We start from the raw sequence: 19061 nt of genomic DNA, 5'->3' as shown, positions 1-19061 counted from the left end.
TGGTGACATGACATCACAGCACGGGAGGTCTACTTGGCTGACGTCACCGCCTGCCAGCCGTGCTACTCCCAGCGAGAACCGTTAGCTTACTGACTGTGAGAGTGTTAAGTTGTGGAATAAAATGAAATTGGTATAAGGAATTGAGCTCGGAAAATCTCTAAATATTTTCTTTAATTCTTTAAGGGGGCATATCATTTTAAATCGTTATAAATTAAAAGTTGTTCAATTTGCTTATAAATTTATTTATGAAATGGTTATAGAAAGAGCTGCAACTGGTCCAAGTTTCACCATCACACCCTAAACAGAAAAGGAGAAAAAAAAATCACAACGTATTATGCAACGAATGTTCAACATTCTCAAATAATCTCAGGGAACACATGTGTCAACTAAAATGTCTACTATGTGCTGTAGAAGCACAAACTCTTGTAATAATTGTAATATGTATGTGCAATATATTTATATGTAATTTTTTTTTTCTTCTTTTTTTTTCTTTTTTTTTTGGTCAACTTTTTTTTCTCGTTTGTTATCAAGGGATTTGCATGAAACTTACACACCTTGCTCAATGCATGCCTATCTGCATGGGTGCCAATTATGAACGAAATCCGTCGAAGTCAAGCTCAGCTACAGGTGGCCGAACTTGGATCTTTATTTTACTCTGGAAAGTAATTTACACCTTCAAAGTACTTCAGAGCTTTCATTTATTAATCAATTTACCTGCAAATTACACATTATATGTAGCGTTTGTGCTTCTACAACGTGGCGTAGACATTTTAGTCCACAGTCTATTTGTTGATTTTATAAAAATTTATAAATATCATATATTGCATATTTTTTTAGAAGGGTAACTTTGAATAATTATATTATTGCACTAAACACTTTTTTGATAAAACTGATCACAAGAATCCTTTATTATGTGCATAATTTAATATCTGAGTGTTATAGAAATGATTTTAGTTGACACATGTGTTCCCTGAAACTATTTGAAAATTCGTTGCATAATTCGTTGTTTATTTTTTTTCTCCTTTTCTGTTTAGGGTGTGATGGTGAAACTTGGACCAGTTGCAGCCCTTTCTATAACCATTTCATAAATAAATTTATAAGCAAATTGAACCACTTTTAATTTTACATGAATATGCCCCCTTAACCTTTATTCCTGTCGTGATATTCAATTAGGTCGCCTGAGGAAGGACTTGCTTAGCTAACACACCAGTGTAGTAAGCAGCTCATTCCTCACTTTGAGACCATGTATGAACAATTGACTAGGCACGAGCAAACGCCGAGACACCCAAAGAAAATTTAAATCCCCTCCACTAGGCCGTCGACCTTCGCCATTCGCCGAAGCGAATCTAGCGAGTAGGTCAAGGGCTCTCACAACAATAATTTATTGTTGTGTGGTGCCATATATTTGGTCCAAAACTCAGAATCAGTCTCATTTTTATTAGTCGAGTGTGAAGAACACTTGCATAACAATTATATTGTGTGGGGTGTAACGAAAAGACAGTGTTAACCATAACAACTTAGTTTATTCAATAAAGTACTAACTACTACAACAAAACAAAAGAAATATCGATGACGTTACTCGAAATCCTTCCTGTGACACTATCAATGACAGCTAGACACCAGCCCCTCGAACTGCATAATGAACTAACTCGAACATAAGCGTGACCACAGAGGAATCAACAAGAAACAAGAACTAACAGATCTATAATCACAATTAAAACAAATGACACAGTGGGTTCTGAAACACGTCTCCAGTAACCTCCTAACTGTTCTACGCCTCAGTGCAGTCTACACCTGCAATGGCGGTTGCAATGCAATCAAATCAGTAGCCTTTCAATGACAATAATAACTAATGGGTTCACTGGCAACTCCAGCAACCCTTCCTCAAATTAATCCTTACGTTAACACTCCGTCCCACGGACGATCAACAATCAATAACAATTGATTTACGTTAATAACAAAATAGCATTTACGGTAATAACAAGGTAACATTTACGTTAAATTAATAACTCTTACAACTGTCACTAGTAACGCGGAAATTACACAACACTCTACCCGTCGAGCATTCAGTGAGAAAATCCCATTAATCCCTGTACTACCAGACAGCTGATTAATCTCTTAACTAGTTACATTAATTTACGTTAATCGGGTACTAATCACTCAGCGATGGTAAACTCTGATTTACAATGTCCAAAGTGCTAAGAGAACGGTAATCACTCGTGATTGCCTTTGGAGTAATTAATTACTATCCTCAAGATCAATAATTAAACAATTAAAATACGCAACCTTTCACACTGGCTCAGCAATTTACATTAAGGTATGAATTCCGTCTAAGCCTTCCATACTCAGACCAGTTCAGGTGGCAAATAACAGTAATTAGCCCCATGTTTACGTTATTCTAAAATGACGTTACTCCTCCCACGAGTCAATCAAGTGCCGGTACTTCCGGGCAGATAACTAACGACGTTACGTTAATGGAACAATGGAGCCTTCGTGTGAGTCGATCAAACAAGGATCGAGGTTAATTACTTTGACTTCCTGAAACACGTCAATTACCCGGCCCACTGACCGTTAATTACGACAGACAATACTCTAATTCTTATCCGGCTGATGGCTAGGCTCATTGAGACTTCCGTAGCTGCTTGCAGGAAAGTAAATTAACCCAAACAGTATTCTACGTTACTCAAATTGTCAAAGAACAAATTCTCTTAAAGCAATGGGCATTCCCTTTGTTACGTTATATTAATTGCCTCACAATCACCTCACTGAATACTGGACTTCGATGTCCTACCAGATAACCAGGAGAATATATGTGTACCCAAGTACTCGTCTACAGCCGAGTTCACCCACGACAATGACAAATCACACTAACAAATCACAGTGATTTACGTTACAATCCGGTTGCAATGACAATACTGCAGAACCTAGTAAAATAACATACAGTACATGAACCCTCTAGAACACTGCCCCACAATGGCTTTACTGAACTGCAATCACATACGTTGATGCTCAACACTAGCAACAATCACCATCAAATAACAACCCCTCTGCAATAACACACATGGCAAGTACTCTAATTTCCAAGTATTAGAATACTGCACACACTTACTTACTGTTGCAAATGACCCCAGTGCTCTCTATAACCCCTAGAACATAGGTCAACATATTGCAATCACCACACAGTAAATAACACAATGACACTGGGCACCGTGACACTACAATTATAAATATATATATATATATATATATATATATATATATATATATATATATATATATATATATATATATATATATATATATATATATATATATATATATAATTACTGCTGACACATGTAGCCTACAGCTATCAAACGTTATTGGGAACACTAAGGAGATTTCGCACTCCTTAAATCACATGGGTGAGTGATTTATCGATCACGCATGCCGATAAACACTCTACGAGAGTTACGTTACTCGACAGAGCGATGGCGGTCTCTCCCGACAGCCTCGTCTCTCACCAAATTCTACCAAAATTACGTTAATACTGCAACCAGAATACATATATATATATATATATATATATATATATATATATATATATATATATATATATATATATATATATATATATATATATATATATATATATAAATCACACTTGTCACGGTCCTGGGAACAATAAAAGAAATTAAGACCTCACTGTGGTACACTCCACAATAATCATTTCCAAGAATCACTGACGTTACACACATACCTGAGTGCTCAGTGTTGGAATTCCACACCTGCAAGACTACACATGGAAATGATATCACTCCGTCCCACGGACGATCAAAAATGATTTAATTACCACAATGGAATAATATAATTATTACATGGACATCCTCACAGTCCTTAGCTAATCTATGTATACTCTGTTCCCGTGTGTACCCACACATACACACACACTGTACGTCTGTGTACACAAGACGTAAGTCCCAATGGACTGACAAGATGACAATAAAGGGTGATTATCTCCTCGTCCACACTTCACTTCACCTCACAGGTGCTGCGTGACGATGTGACAGAACACTTGACCTCGAATTCAAGCTTTTAGAGACTAACTGATCACCAGAAATACACACATAGGTACTTATTCATTCATACTGCCGGCTTACACACCATTCCCATACATCAGGCACTCCACTACGGGTGGCTGGCTCGCTCACGGCAGTGGTAGCTGGCGTAGGCGGCGGTAGTACCTCACGTGGTATTTTACGTACAATTGGCGCGCACTCAAACCCAACCAACTCACAAGCTACAGAGCACTAGCAAGTCTAATCATCACTGGTATGGGATCTACGAGTCTGTTACTGCTCGTATGCACAATACCCCACGATCCCAGATCACAAGATCTTCTCTACCCACTCACTGTTCACAATGTCTTTTCCCCCCTTCGAGCGACGACTTCGGCCGGATTCTGTGACGACCCAGTCGTAGATGAAGCAGGAGGTGAAGCAGTTGAGTAGTCAAGCCACCACGACGCCCTATACTCAACTTGGCCGAATTGAGTACAGAGAGCGTCTTGACAGAGTGGCAGCTTATGTTCAGAATGACGCTTACACCGACGATTCCCGCGTCCTCCTCGAAATAACCAATGAGAGGAAGGCATACAGCGGCCTACCCCTCTCAACCAATCAGCGACGGTGTAGCATAGCCCCTAGGGCAACTCCAAGATGGCCGACCAACATGGCGGCTCAAGATGTTTACTAAGATGGCGGCTGTTTCCATGACGGCGACTCAAGTGGCCAGCGAGCGCAAAACACTATATGTTTCGGTTACCAAACTGAAGTCCACCCACTTAACAAGTGCACTTAACAAGTGTACTGGCTCCCACAGGCATAAGAGCACTATTGTTAGCGAGCTGGTGAACCATCTCCTCACACTGATCACAACTCCCCCTCTGCGACTCACTGCACATTTTACATGTAAAACATACTAAATGCTGTATCTACTCTGACAGAGTAGTTACAGCTGCCTTTAGTCTCAATGGAATGGTCTGGGGCTTGGCTGTCCCTAGACATCAAACAAACGATGTTTCGTGAAAAAATTACCACAAATAGGTCCTGTGCACCCCTGATGTACCTCATGTCCTAGTGTGTGCATTCCACTACACAAAAGTCCAGAATTTTACCATCAATTACCATATTTTTGTAACATTTAGTAGAACTTTATATAGTGAATATTTATTTGAATGTGAATATGAAAATGTATATTAGTGTTTCATATACATTTCTAACCAACTTCAAGTTCAAGTATGTTTATTGAGACAAGAAAGAAAGAAATCTCAAAGGGATAGAGTAGCTTAGGCTATTCTACCCCCTACATTTCTAATCTATGCTTGAAATGTAAATCTCTCAAACAAATTTAATTATCGGAGTTCACTGTAGAGTTTTCATCTAACTGGTAATATTATAAAGAGGCAAATTAAGCACATTGTGTTCTAGAGAATAATGAAATGAAAATATAATTAATAATCACACTATAAACTTATCATATTGTTCCAGTTGCTTATCCTTTTTTTCTATCGAGACAAGGTGGATAGCTTCCAAGTCCACCCGACCAGTCAATGATCGGGTTGACATAACACTTGTGTCTCAACATGACTTGAGGAGTCCGGTATTGACCACAGTCGGCCACAGACAGTTGTTAGAGTGCTGCAACCTTCATGCTCATTTACAGGGCCCAGGTCTCTGCGCGGGTGCGTTGACCCGTTCTTTGGATTGACTGTTACAGTTTTCGTGATGGCCAGTGTGGGAGAGATGCGTCCGACTCTGTCAGAGATCCTGGAATTCGCAAATGCTGTAGATATGTGACGATGAGCAGTCAAAGTTCAGGAATTTTAAATATCAATTGACGACCTTGGAATCCAGAAGCTCAGTGATGGGGTAATTGATTTTGAAATTCGTGGATGAATCGTCGTTTATGAGGTTTATGGACAGAACTGAGGGTTGTGATTATTAGTTAAGGGGCGATTGTTGCTCAGTGAAGGTCGACGACCTCGGGATAGGACACAACCTATGAAGTTGTGTGTGAAGTTGTCCATATTTCTTGATGCTTCTATATTGGAGCGGAGTCTTGAGGTGGGTAGAATATAGTTGTGCATTAATTGGCTGTTGATTGCTGGTGTTGACTTTTTGATGTGTAGTGCCTCGCAAACGTCAAGCCGTCTGCTATCGCTGTATCTATCGATGATTTCTGTGTTGTTTACTAGGATTTCTCTGGCGATGGTTTGGTTGTGGGAAGAGATTATATGTTCCTTAATGGAGCCCTGTTGCTTATGCATCGTTAAACGCCTAGAAAGAGATGTTGTTGTCTTGCCTATATACTGGGTTTTTTGGAGCTTACAATCCCCAAGAGGGCCTTTGAAGGCATAGACGACGTTGGTCTTTTTTAAAGCGTTCTGCTTTGTGTCTGGAGAGTTTCTCATGAGTAGGCTGGCCGTTTTTCTGGTTTTATAGTAAATCGTCAGTTGTATCCTCTGATTTTTTTCTGTAGGGATAACGTTTCTATTAACAGTATCTTTCAGGACCCTTTCCTCCGTTTTATGAGCTGTGGAAAAGAAGTTCCTGTAAAATAGTCTAATAGGGGGTATAGTTGTTGTGTTAGTTGTCTCTTCAGAGGTTGCATGGCGTTTCACTTTCCTTCTTATGATGTCTTCCACGAAACCATTGGAGAAGCCGTTGTTGACTAGGACCTGCCTTACCCTACAGAGTTCTTCGTCGACTTGCTTCCATTCTGAGGTGTGGCTGAGGGCACGGTCGACATAAGCGTTAACAACACTCCTCTTGTACCTGTCCGGGCAATCACTGTTGGCATTCAGGCACATTCCTATGTTTGTTTCCTTAGTGTAGACAGCAGTGTGGAAAACTCCGCTCCTTTCCATGACTGTTACATCTTGAAAGGGCAGCTTCCCATCCTTCTCCATCTCGTAAGTGAAACGCAACACAAAATTCTGCTCAAATGCCTAGGCATTTGAGCAGAATTCTACAACTTCGATTTACAAAGATACAACTGACGATTTACTATAAAACCAGAAAAACGGCCAGCCTACTCATGAGAAACTCTCCAGACACAAAGCAGAACGCTTTAAAAGAGACCAACGTCGTCTATGCCTTCAAATGCCCTCTTGGGGACTGTAAGCTCCAAAAAAAAAACAGTATATAGGCAAGACAACAACATCTCTTTCCAGGCGTTTAACGATGCATAAGCAACAGGGCTCCATTAAGGAACATATAATCTCTTCCCACAAACAAACCATCACCAGAGAAATCTTAGCAAACAACACAGAAATCATCGATAGATACAGCGATAGCAGGCGGCTAGACGTCTGCGAGGCACTAAACATCAAGAAGTCAACACCAGCAATCAACAGCCAATTAATGCACAACTATATTCTACCTACTTCAAGACTCCGCTTCAATATAGAAGCATCAAGAAATATGGACAAATAGGCTTTCTACAATTACTTCCATTCAATACCCATTGTTTCATGTTCTGTCTTGTGTTTGAATTTAATACCCATTCAATACCCATTGTTTCGTGTTCTGTCTTGTGTTGGAATTAATACCCATTGAATACCCATTGTTGAAAGTTCGTTTTTAACCTCATCCACCTCACCCAAATGTAGATATAAACCTCGAAGATATGTAAGCTCTATTCAGTTTCAGTTGTGTGTTTGTAAACTCAGTCTTTGAAAATGTAATAAATTTTACGAAACGCGCTCAAGTGTCACGTCAGACTAGAAATAAAAATGAATTTTGGAGAATTGATCTTTGAATTACCATCAACAGTGAAAAGAAACATAAGAAAGATAGAGAAAATTCGTGTTAGAATTATTAATCTTACTTTTTCGGTCATATTTAATAATATATGTCTACAGGAAAGACTGCTACCAAAATATACTAATATATATATATATTATATATATATATATATATATATATATATATATATATATATATATATATATATATATATATATATATATATATATATATATATATATATATATATATATATAATATATATATATATATATATATATATATATATATATATATATATATATATATATATATATATATATATATATATTAAATTCTGTCTTTTGTACTAGGCTGATTCCTTACTCGTTGATTTCCCCCAGGCTGAAGTAAAATCATTTATTCCCCTAGACAACATTTGAAAGTTCACCGCCACTCACCACCCAGTTCGTGACAGTGTCAACAGTGAGAGGAGCTCAGTGGTGTCAAATGCTTAAACAAGAGTAGTTACCCCTTACTATGGCAAAGATCGGTCGCTTGAGAAACCTTTCATGCTGTGGAAAAGTGATCTTTTTAAGCATGTGCAAATTAATTAAAAGTTCTGTTAATGTTCCCGAAATCAGTGAATAATGGAGTATATTACTAATATGAATGTTTATGTTTGTTTTGAAAATATTTAGCTGTGCAACTGTCGGACAGTGCCAAAACCCTTCATGGGGGCCTGAATGTGTCACTGGCAAGCTGTTCCTTTTGTACTCCTGGCGACCCCGACCACTCCAGTGTTCATCCCGGTCACCAGACCATTCTCTCTGCCAGTTTGGGCGAGGCCAGCCAGTACCATGTGGCCTCCACCTTGGAACACACAAACAATCTTCTCTCTTATAGTATGTACTAGAGGGGTCACCCATCGTGGTCTCGGTCTGACTGTCTGTCTTCCATCTCTCCATCTATATATCTATCCACCTATCTTCTTTTATCTATTCATTCATCTATCAATCCTTCCATCTATATATCTATACCATATATCATCTATACATCATTCATTCCATCTATCCATCTACTTATCCAGCATTCCATCTATCAATCCATCCATCAATCTTTCCATCTAGCTATTCATGTTCTTCTATCATCTATAGATCATCTATCTCTCAGTCTACCTATCCATCTATTTAACCAACAATCTATCCATTCATTTATGATATATTCATCAATCCATCCATGTACCTATCTTGCCATCCATATATCTATCTTGCCATCCATATATCTATCTATCCATCTATCATTCTCTCCATACGTCTATTCGTGTATCTGTCCATCTGCCTTATCATCTATTAATCTTTTTGTCAATCTATCCAAATATATATATCATCTATCCATCCACCTATCATTCTTTCCATTCATGTGTGCAGCCATCTATCCTTCAAGCAATATATCCATCAAGTTTTCTATCAATCAATCTGTTTTTCTATCCATCTATTTTTCAATCCTATCTATTCATCTATCTATCTATCCATCCATGCACCAACTCATCTTTCTACCCATCTATCCACCCACTTATATTTCCATCTACCTATCCATCTAATTATTCGTCTATTCATCTTTCTACCTATTCATTCATCCATCTTTTCATCGCTAAACCTATACATCCATCCATCTATTCATCTCTCTACCCATCCATTTTTTCTGTCCATCCATCTACTTTTTACCTATCTATCTATATATCCAACCACTTATCCCTCCATCCAATTATTCATCTGTCTACCTATCTATCCATATATTTACCTATTTATAACACAGAAATAAATTACACAGAGAGAGTGGGGGCCTGATAACTCACAGCACATAGGTTCGAATCCTCATCACGGCTCCTATGGCTTATCTATTTATTCATGCGCCTATTCGTCTATCCATCCATCCTTTTGCCTACTGTCTGTTTCATTCTCTTCCTCTATCTTTGTCTCTGCCTCTCTCTCTCTGTCTCGCTCTGTCTCCTGCTGTGTTTCTGTTTCTGAGTTTCTCTGTGTCTCTCTCCCTTTCTGCCTCTTATAAAAATACAATAGTCTAAGTGTGGTGGTCGGCAGTGGGAGCAGCTCAGTGGTGTGAAGTACTAAAACACAATAGTTACCCTTACTCTAGTATAGAGCAGTTGCTTGAGAAACTGTTGACGCTGAGAGAGAATTGTCTGTTTGATGCTAGTACGGCCAAATTATTCACAACAGGAAATTACTCTTAATTTTCATAAAATCAGTGAATAATGGTCAGAATACTTTAAGACAATATTTTATTTGAAAAGTTTGACCTCCTACTATAAACAGACAGTCATTCTCTCCTTTGGTAAAATTACAATATCTCTACTTTGGTAAAATTACAATATATAAATATTGCATTTTGTCACATGATAAGTGTGGTGTGTTGTGTGACATGAGTGCTATATAATTTTGGGGTCCATAAGTGTGACTCTTACCTCTATCATCTGTAGCGTTGACGTCTGCTCCAGCGTCGAGGAGGACCTTCAGAGTGTTGTCGTGACCACCTCTGACTGCCATGTGAAGGGCTGTACGGCCTGTCAACAGATACCACAATTGTTATTATACATAAACCATCACTATTCCAGTACTTTATGTAAGATATTGAAATAAGCTGTTAAAGATGAATATTTGTATATACTAGTGACGTGTACCGACTATATATATTATGGAAAACTATTTTCCACCCTAAATTTTCCACCCTAAATTTTCCACCCTAAATTAGAAGATCAAATTAAAATTGTTAAGAATATATCACCAATAAAATATCCGACATCTCACCAGTTCTTATTTGATAATTTAATATTTGTGACGAGAGCAACAGTGACGTGACGAGACGGCCGACTGGGAGCCGGTCGGCCGAGCGGACAGCACGCTGGACTTGTGATCCTGTGGTCCTGGTTCGATCCCAGGCCCCGGCGAGAAACATTGGGCAGAGTTTCTTTCACCATGTGCCCCTGTTACCTAGCAGTAAAATAGGTACCTGGGTGTTAGTCAGCTGTCACGGGCTGCTTCCTGGGGGTAGAGGCCTGGTCGAGGACCGGGCCGCGGGGACACTAAAAAGCCCCGAAATCATCTCAAGATAACCTCAAGATAACCTCAAGAAGATAACAGTGGTGATATTGTCTTGCCCGAAATACTAACACACAACCCTTCCACACTACCACATACCCCACCACACTACCACACACCCCACCACACTACCACACACCCTACCACACACCCCACCACACTACCACACACCCCACCACACTACCACACACCCCACCACACTACCACACACCCCACCACACTACCACACACCCCACCACACTACCACACACCCAACGACCCTACCACACACACCCCACCATCTACTACACACCCAACCACACTACCACACACCCCACCACACTACCACACAACCCCACCACACTACCACACACCCCACCACACTACCACACATATTTTATAGTCTGTGGGTTGGTTGGTGTTGTCGTCGTTGATCCTTCTCTACGGACAACCCAACCCACAACTCGGTAGAGTGCTTATACTTCACTAGGAGATCACCCTTGGCGCTTCTGGCTCTTGGAGAGGGGCTCAACGTCACACATTTAGGGGATGCGGCTCCCACACCTAGCCTCGTTGTCACGTGCACACACCCACTCGAGCCGCTGTGACTCCCCACTCTCTCCTTAGGTAATATGATCTCGATCCCCTTTTGGCTTATTAGTACGTCCTTCTACCCTGTCCACAGCAGTGGTTCTTGGTTCTTTCTCTCTCTCTCTCCTTCTTTACTACTTCCTGGGAAGCCTCACTAGGACAAGGGCAAACACCAGCAAATTGGGATACATTTACCGGACAAAGCACATACACGATACATACACACATATAATAATAATGAATCCTATACTCTATAATATCACAATCAGGTTGCTCTCCAACACAACCAGAACTCTACCATCAGCTTATCAAGTGGTATCCTATCTCCTGGTTCACCACCTGATACCATCAACCTCCTCAAGTTGATCAAGTCTACATACACTGTTGCACCATCAGCAAGAGAATATATATATGTATCTATAAATGTGTACAAAGAAAATCAGCATTTGCATGCAATAACATATATCAGTATAAATGTTCATTGATACACAACAATGATCAATCGATCACTCTATTAGTCCTAGAACGCATACATCTGTAGGTAATCCAGCCTACGACTGTAACTCTAAACTTCAGTATAAAACACTCCTTGACATAAGAATGCAAACAACCACTCACCTCTCACTGCGTCTTGCACACTAATGACAACCAAACACTATCAACTCCCTACAAGTAATCCACCAGAACTTCCCCTTCCACCTCTGGAAGTTCACTACCCTGATATCTTCAGGTTCTTCCGGGCTTCACTACCAGGATCCTCTGCAGCTCCTTCAGGCTGCTATCATGACGTTTCCTTGAGCAACTACGGTGCTTCACCCTTCTGTTAGGTTCCTCCACAGCTCTCCTGGCTGCTACACCATGAAGTTTCCTCGAGCAACTATGGTGCTTCTCCACCTCTACAGAAGCACGTGACACTCCTCTTCACTGCTTCTCACAGCTCGAGGTCCTCTGCTTCACTACCTTGGAGTCTCATCAGCTACTTCATCTGCAGGCTTCGAAGTTCTCAGCAACTTCTTCCCCAAAGACAAACCTGCAACCCTTCGACACTCCAATAAAATTGTTTCCCCTTTAACACATAAACAAAATAATCACACAATATGTTTGTCTCCAACCTCTATCTGTCCTCTACATACAGTGAGAGTGAACTCCCCCGTTTTGGGCGGGTCCATACTCCACCTCGCCCGGCGGCGGTCCTCACTCGCTGGGAGGGTCTTCCTCCGTCAGGAGCCGGGCTCCCTCAGTCGCCTGTCAGAGCTCAGAGGGGACGGACGTCGCTCCGTGTTCCTCCCTCTTCACTCTCCTATTTCAGGCTTTCTGCCTTATTAAAACATGTCTAACTTATAAATAAACATTGCTACTGTCGCTGGGCACACGACCAACTACAAGCAATCACTATGAACTGGCGTATATCGTGCTTACCACAGATTAACTGGTCGAGGGCGCTTCTCCCTCTGACGGCGTCTGGTCACGGCGCTTCCACGGCCCACAATAATGCCTCTGGGCGATTTAATAAACACTTCGTCGACCAGGACTTGAGACCACAACGTTCCCAGCTCGGTTCCACAGCTGGCACGTCTACACACTTCTCTTCTCTTCGAGATATATCACTAGGGGTTCCCTTCTGGCGGGAGCTCAAACGGAGCGCGGCTTTTCCCTGCGATGTCTGGCACTCAAGTGAGGTCAAGGTCCTCCGGAAGCGAGCCTCACGCCTCCAGCAAAATGTCCACCTCTCCTAGCCAGTCATTTATCTGTTTTCTCCTTCATTGCCCATAATCTCAAACTGTTATACATATCCAAGCAACTATTTTACATATGCGTTATCACCTCAATATTTGCTAGACCTTCTAATCAGGTCAGGCTTGATGAATAACTCTTAAGGAGGGAGACTCGTTTCTCCTGTAGGCTGAGATCATAACACTCCCCTCCCCTTATTTTTGAGAGTTATTCTAGTGGCTAGGCTCGAGATAATACATCCGCCACCGCACTGTCTCGTTCTTCACCCGATATACTCCCTTAGGAGTCTACAATTAGTTCGTTGCACCTTCCAACATCTGGCTCACAACTCGCCAGAAACATGATCTTCTCATAAACGATCTGACTTCTCTGGCACCTCTTGGCTAGGCTGTCCTCCTTGGACGCCTGCACTCCATCGGTCCACTCTACTTATTGTTTCCACCCTCCGTTTCCTCGTCTTCTTCTCTTCACGTCCAGAGTCAGACATCTGCTGTCTGTACCTCCTCTGTCATCTTCACACTTCCATTATACTTCCGTCTCCTTTCATCATACTTCACTCCCTCGTCTTCACCGACGATCCTCCCTTTCGTCTCATTTATCCGAGACCTCATCCTGTTTGACTTCCATCGAGTCCTCGGCTTTCTTCTATTCCTGCATGCTTGTATCATCTTCCTCTTCCCACATTTTTCACTTCTATACCACTCCATTTCTTCTCCTTCAACTCTTCTTCGTTCCCTAAAAGTTTCTTCGGGCACTGTACTACATCCAACAGCACTCGACCATACATGTCGCTTTGCCTCTCCCAAAGTGCTCGTAAGCATCTCTCCACACATACTGTCTCTTCTCCTTTCATTTTCTCGGCTATTACTCTTCACCATCTCTCCTCCACGTTTTCTGTGAAACATGCCAACTCTTGACATCTCAAACAACTTAACTCCACTATCCCTATGCCTCTGTGCTCGTGGACAACTTGACGCTCTACTCCCATTCTCAGTCTGTCCACATCCTTCCTCATTCCTACTCAGCACAGTTGCATTCGCCTTCCGACTCTTAATTTCAGCAGTCTGGGCTCTACTCAGGTCAACTCTCTTCACAGTATTCTTCTTCGGCTGGGCCATCTTCACTTTTGACCTCACCGAGACTCCATTTTCCTGGGCTGGACCTTCATCAAACAGCCACACTATGTCTACGTCGATATCTTCCATCGGCTGAATCGACACTGTCTCACCTTCTCCAGTGTCTTCCTCGTCGGCCACCTCTGCCTTCGTCACTACCGAGACAGGGTACTCAATGGTTTGGCGGTCTCCTGATGCATCTCCTCGGATGTCAGTCAGGTTCACACTCTCAGGTGTCCCACCCGTGCCGTGGCCTTCTGGGCACTCCTCTGGCACAGTCTCCGCTATGACTCTTGGCAACACCTTTGTCCCGCACAAGTCATTCCCCAGGATCACTTGGACTCCTGGAACAGGTATGTCGGGGCACACTCCCAACATCACCTCTGCCGACACATATTCCGACCTTAGCTGGACAATGCATACGGGCATGTCACTCTCAGACAACAACCCATATACTCTCATCTTACTCCTGCCAGCTAACCGTCGATCATTCCCAATCAGGCTTCTCGTAATCAAGCTCTGATTAGCTCAGGTATCTCTTAAAATACCAACTTCTACCTCAGGTTGGCCTCCTACACTGATCCAACCTTTGCTCATGAACGGCCTATACCTCTCGTTCACTAAGTTCATCTTCTGTGGTTTGTCTCGGAACACATTAGTATATTTACCTCGGGGGTCACACATGGCCAGGGTCACAACTCTCTTGCCCTGTCGACAATCTCGTATCACGTGACCCAATCCGTTACATTGGTAACATCTCATCTGGGAGAAATCTCTCCTATACGTACCAGAGTAGCTCTGACTCTGCCCACTCGTATTGGAGTTCCTCGGGCCAGACGTACTACTCGTACTCTGTGGAGCTTTACTGGACTCTTGATTTCCTGGATAACGATCAGTTCCTCGTTTTGCTCCTCCATCTTCACTTTCAGACGAAGTGCGCGACCTACTCTTTTGAGTTTTAGGGTACTTACTTTTATCTGCCCATTTATCAAAATTTTTCTCATCCCAGACTCTTCTGGGTCTCTCATAATTTCTTCCTCCCCAGACTCCACTGGGTCTGCCATTGCTGCGTCTCGCCTCGCTTCTCACTCTGTTCTCCCTCAAGCTCTTGTATGCTTCGGTAATCATATCCGCCCTATCTGCGGCAGCTTTCACCTCCTTTATCCCTGCTTCTTGGATCTTGAACTTTGTTTCGGGATGCATCATCTCCAAAAACTTCTCCATGACCATCAGTTGCTTCAGGTCAGCGTAAGATCCAACTCCAGCAGCCTCAATCCATTTCTGGAATCGTCTTTCCAGATCTCTTGCTGTCTCAGCAAACGTACATGCTCCAACCTTCATTTCTCTGAAGCGCTTCCTATAAGCTTCTGGGGTTAACTGAAACGAGCGCAATATGCTGCTCTTTACTGTGGCATAATCCTGGCACTCTTCCAGTGACAATTGGGTGTATGCCTCCCTGGCTGCACCGGTCAATCTTAACTGGACCAGCTGGGCCCATTCCTCCTGTGGCCACTCCTTGATACTGGCTACTTTTTTCAAAATTCTCGAAGAAGCTCTCTGCCTCTGCTCTCTGCACAAACAAGGGAATGTCCTTCTCCCTAACCCTAACATCTGGTGGGTGTGATACCTGGGTCGTGCTCTCTGGCAACCCATGTTCAATCCTTTGCTCAGCCAAGGTTCTGTTCGCTTCTATCTGCAATTGTTTTGTTCTCTCTTTTTCTTTTTCGACCTCTAGTTTTGTTTTCTCTTTTTCGACCTCCAGTTTTTCTTTTTCTTTCTCCTGTTCCAACTCCAGTTCTCTTATTCTGGTTTTCTCTTTTTCTTTCTCCACCTCTAGTCTTGCTCTCTCAACTTCCAGCCTGGTTTTCTCTTTTTCTACTTCCAGCCTGGTTTTCTCTTTTATCTGGAGTTCTAATTACATCTTTTCCAGCTGGAACTGTCTCTCCTTGTCCTCTCGTTGTTGCTGCATATGGAGCTCTAACTGGAACCTCTCCAAGCTCCTATTTCGGCTACTCCTGCTACTGCGGCTACTCCTACTTGATCCCTGGGATCTCACTTCATCCTGCCCATCATCCTCCTTTCCACTTTCAGCTCCTTTTTTGGGCTCCTTGCTCTGCCGCTTCATTTTTGGCTCTTAACTGCCTCAGGATCTCATCCTTCATCCCAGCTACTTTAGATGCTTTCAACCTAATGCCACATTTTTCTGCTATTAGTTTCAATTGATCCCTCGTGCAACCTTCCAAGTCCTCAGGCATGCCTAACTCCACAAACGCTTGCACCTACTCCATCTTGTCCTGTGAGTCTTCCCAAGAGAGAGAATATACACATGCGGTCACACAGTTTATCTATTTCAGCAAGGGTGTACAAATCCACTCTTGGACATGGTGTGGGTGTGTCAGTTCGCTCTCCCGGACGGGCCCCCAATTTTTTATAGTCTGTGGGTTGGTTGGTGTTGTCGTCGTTGATCCTTCTCTACGGACAACCCAACCCACAACTCGGTAGAGTGCTTATACTTCACTAGGAGATCACCCTTGGCGCTTGAGGTTCTTGGAGAGGGGCTCAACGTCACACATTTAGGGGATGCGGCTCCCACACCTAGCCTCGTTGTCACGTGCACACACCCACTCGAGCCGCTGTGACTCCCCACTCTCTCCTTAGGTAATATGATCTCCTCGATCCCCTTTTGGCTTATTAGTACTACCCTCTACCCTGTCCACAGCAGTGGTTCTTGGTTCTTTCTCTCTCTCTCTCCTTCTTTACTACTTCCTGGAAGCCTCACTAGGACAAGGGCAAACACAGCAAATTGGAATGCATTTACTGGACAAAGCACATACACGATACATACACACATATAATAATAATGAATCCTATACTCTATAATATCACAATCAGGTTGCTCTCCAACACAACCAGAACTCTACCATCAGCTTATCAAGTGGTATCCTATCTCCTGGTTCACCACCTGATACCATCAACCTCCTCAAGTTGATCAAGTCTACATACACTGTTGCACCATCAGCAAGAGAATATATATATGTATCTATAAATGTGTACAAAGAAAATCAGGATTTGCATGCAATAACATATATCAGTATAAATGTTCATTGAAACACAACAATGATCAATCGATCACTCTATCAGTCCTAGAACGCATACATCTGTAGGTAATCCAGCCTACGACTGTAACTCTAAACTTCAGTATAAAACACTCCTTGACATAAGAATGCAAACAACCACTCACCTCTCACTGCGTCTTGCATACTAATGACAACCAAACACTATCAACTCCCTACAAGTAATCCACCAGAACTTCCCCCTTCCACCTCTGGAAGTTCACTACCCTGATATCTTCAGGTTTCTTCCGGGCTTCACTACCAGGATCCTCTGCAGCTCCTTCAGGCTGCTATCATGAAGTTTCCTTGAGCAACTACGGTGCTTCACCCTTCTGTTAGGTTCCTCCACAGCTCTCCTGGCTGCTACACCATGAAGTTTCCTCGAGCAACTATGGTGCTTCTCCACCTCTACAGAAGCACGTGACACTCCTCTTCACTGCTTCTCACAGCTCGAGGTCCTCTGCTTCACTACCTTGGAGTCTCATCAGCTACTTCATCTGCAGGCTTCGAAGTTCTCAGCAACTTCTTCCCCAAAGACAAACCTGCAACCCATCGACACTCCAATAAAATTGTTTCCCCTTTAACACATAAACAAAAATAATCACACAATATGTTTGTCTCCAACCTCTATCTGTCCTCTACATACAGTGAGAGTGAACTCCCCCGTTTTTGGCGGGTCCATACTCCACCTCGCCCGGCGGCGGTCCTTCACTCGCTGGGAGGGTCTTCCTCCGTCAGGAGCCGGGCTCCCTCAGTCGCCTGTCAGAGCTCAGAGGGGACGGACGTCGCTCCGTGTTCCTCCCTCTTCACTCTCCTATTTCAGGCTTTCTGCCTTATTAAAACATGTCTAACTTATAAATAAACATCGCTACTGTCGCTGGGCACACGACCAACTACAAGCAATCACTATGAACTGGCGTATATCGTGCTTACCACAGATTAACTGGTCGAGGGCGCTTCTCCCTCTGACGGCGTCTGGTCACGGCGCTTCCACGGCCCACAATAATGCCTCTGGGCGATTTAATAAACACTTCGTCGACCAGGACTTGAGACCACAACGTTCCCAGCTCGGTTCCACAGCTGGCACGTCTACACACTTCTCTTCTCTTCGAGATATATCACTAGGGGTTCCCTTCTGGCGGGAGCTCAAACGGAGCGCGGCTTTTCCCTGCGATGTCTGGCACTCAAGTGAGGTCAAGGTCCTCCGGAAGCGAGCCTCACGCCTCCAGCAAAATGTCCACCTCTCCTAGCCAGTCATTTATCTGTTTTCTCCTTCATTGCCCATAATCTCAAACTGTTATACATATCCAAGCAACTATTTTACATATGCGTTATCACCTCAATATTTGCTAGACCTTCTAATCAGGTCAGGCTTGATGAATAACTCTCAAGGAGGGAGACTCGTTTCTCCTGTAGGCTGAGATCATAACACTTACCACCACATACTACACACCCCACCACACTACCACACACCCCACCACTCTACCACACACCCCGCCACACTACAACACTACCACACACTCTACCACAACAACACTACCACACACCCATCCACACTACCACACACCCATCCACACTACCACAGACACTATCACACACCCCATCACAATACCACACAACCTCACCACACTACCATACACCCCA

The sequence above is a fragment of the Procambarus clarkii genome, chromosome 9, assembly GCF_040958095.1.
Source record: "Procambarus clarkii isolate CNS0578487 chromosome 9, FALCON_Pclarkii_2.0, whole genome shotgun sequence".
Lineage (NCBI taxonomy): Eukaryota > Metazoa > Arthropoda > Malacostraca > Decapoda > Cambaridae > Procambarus > Procambarus clarkii.
Note: the sequence above shows the minus strand (reverse complement) of the source record.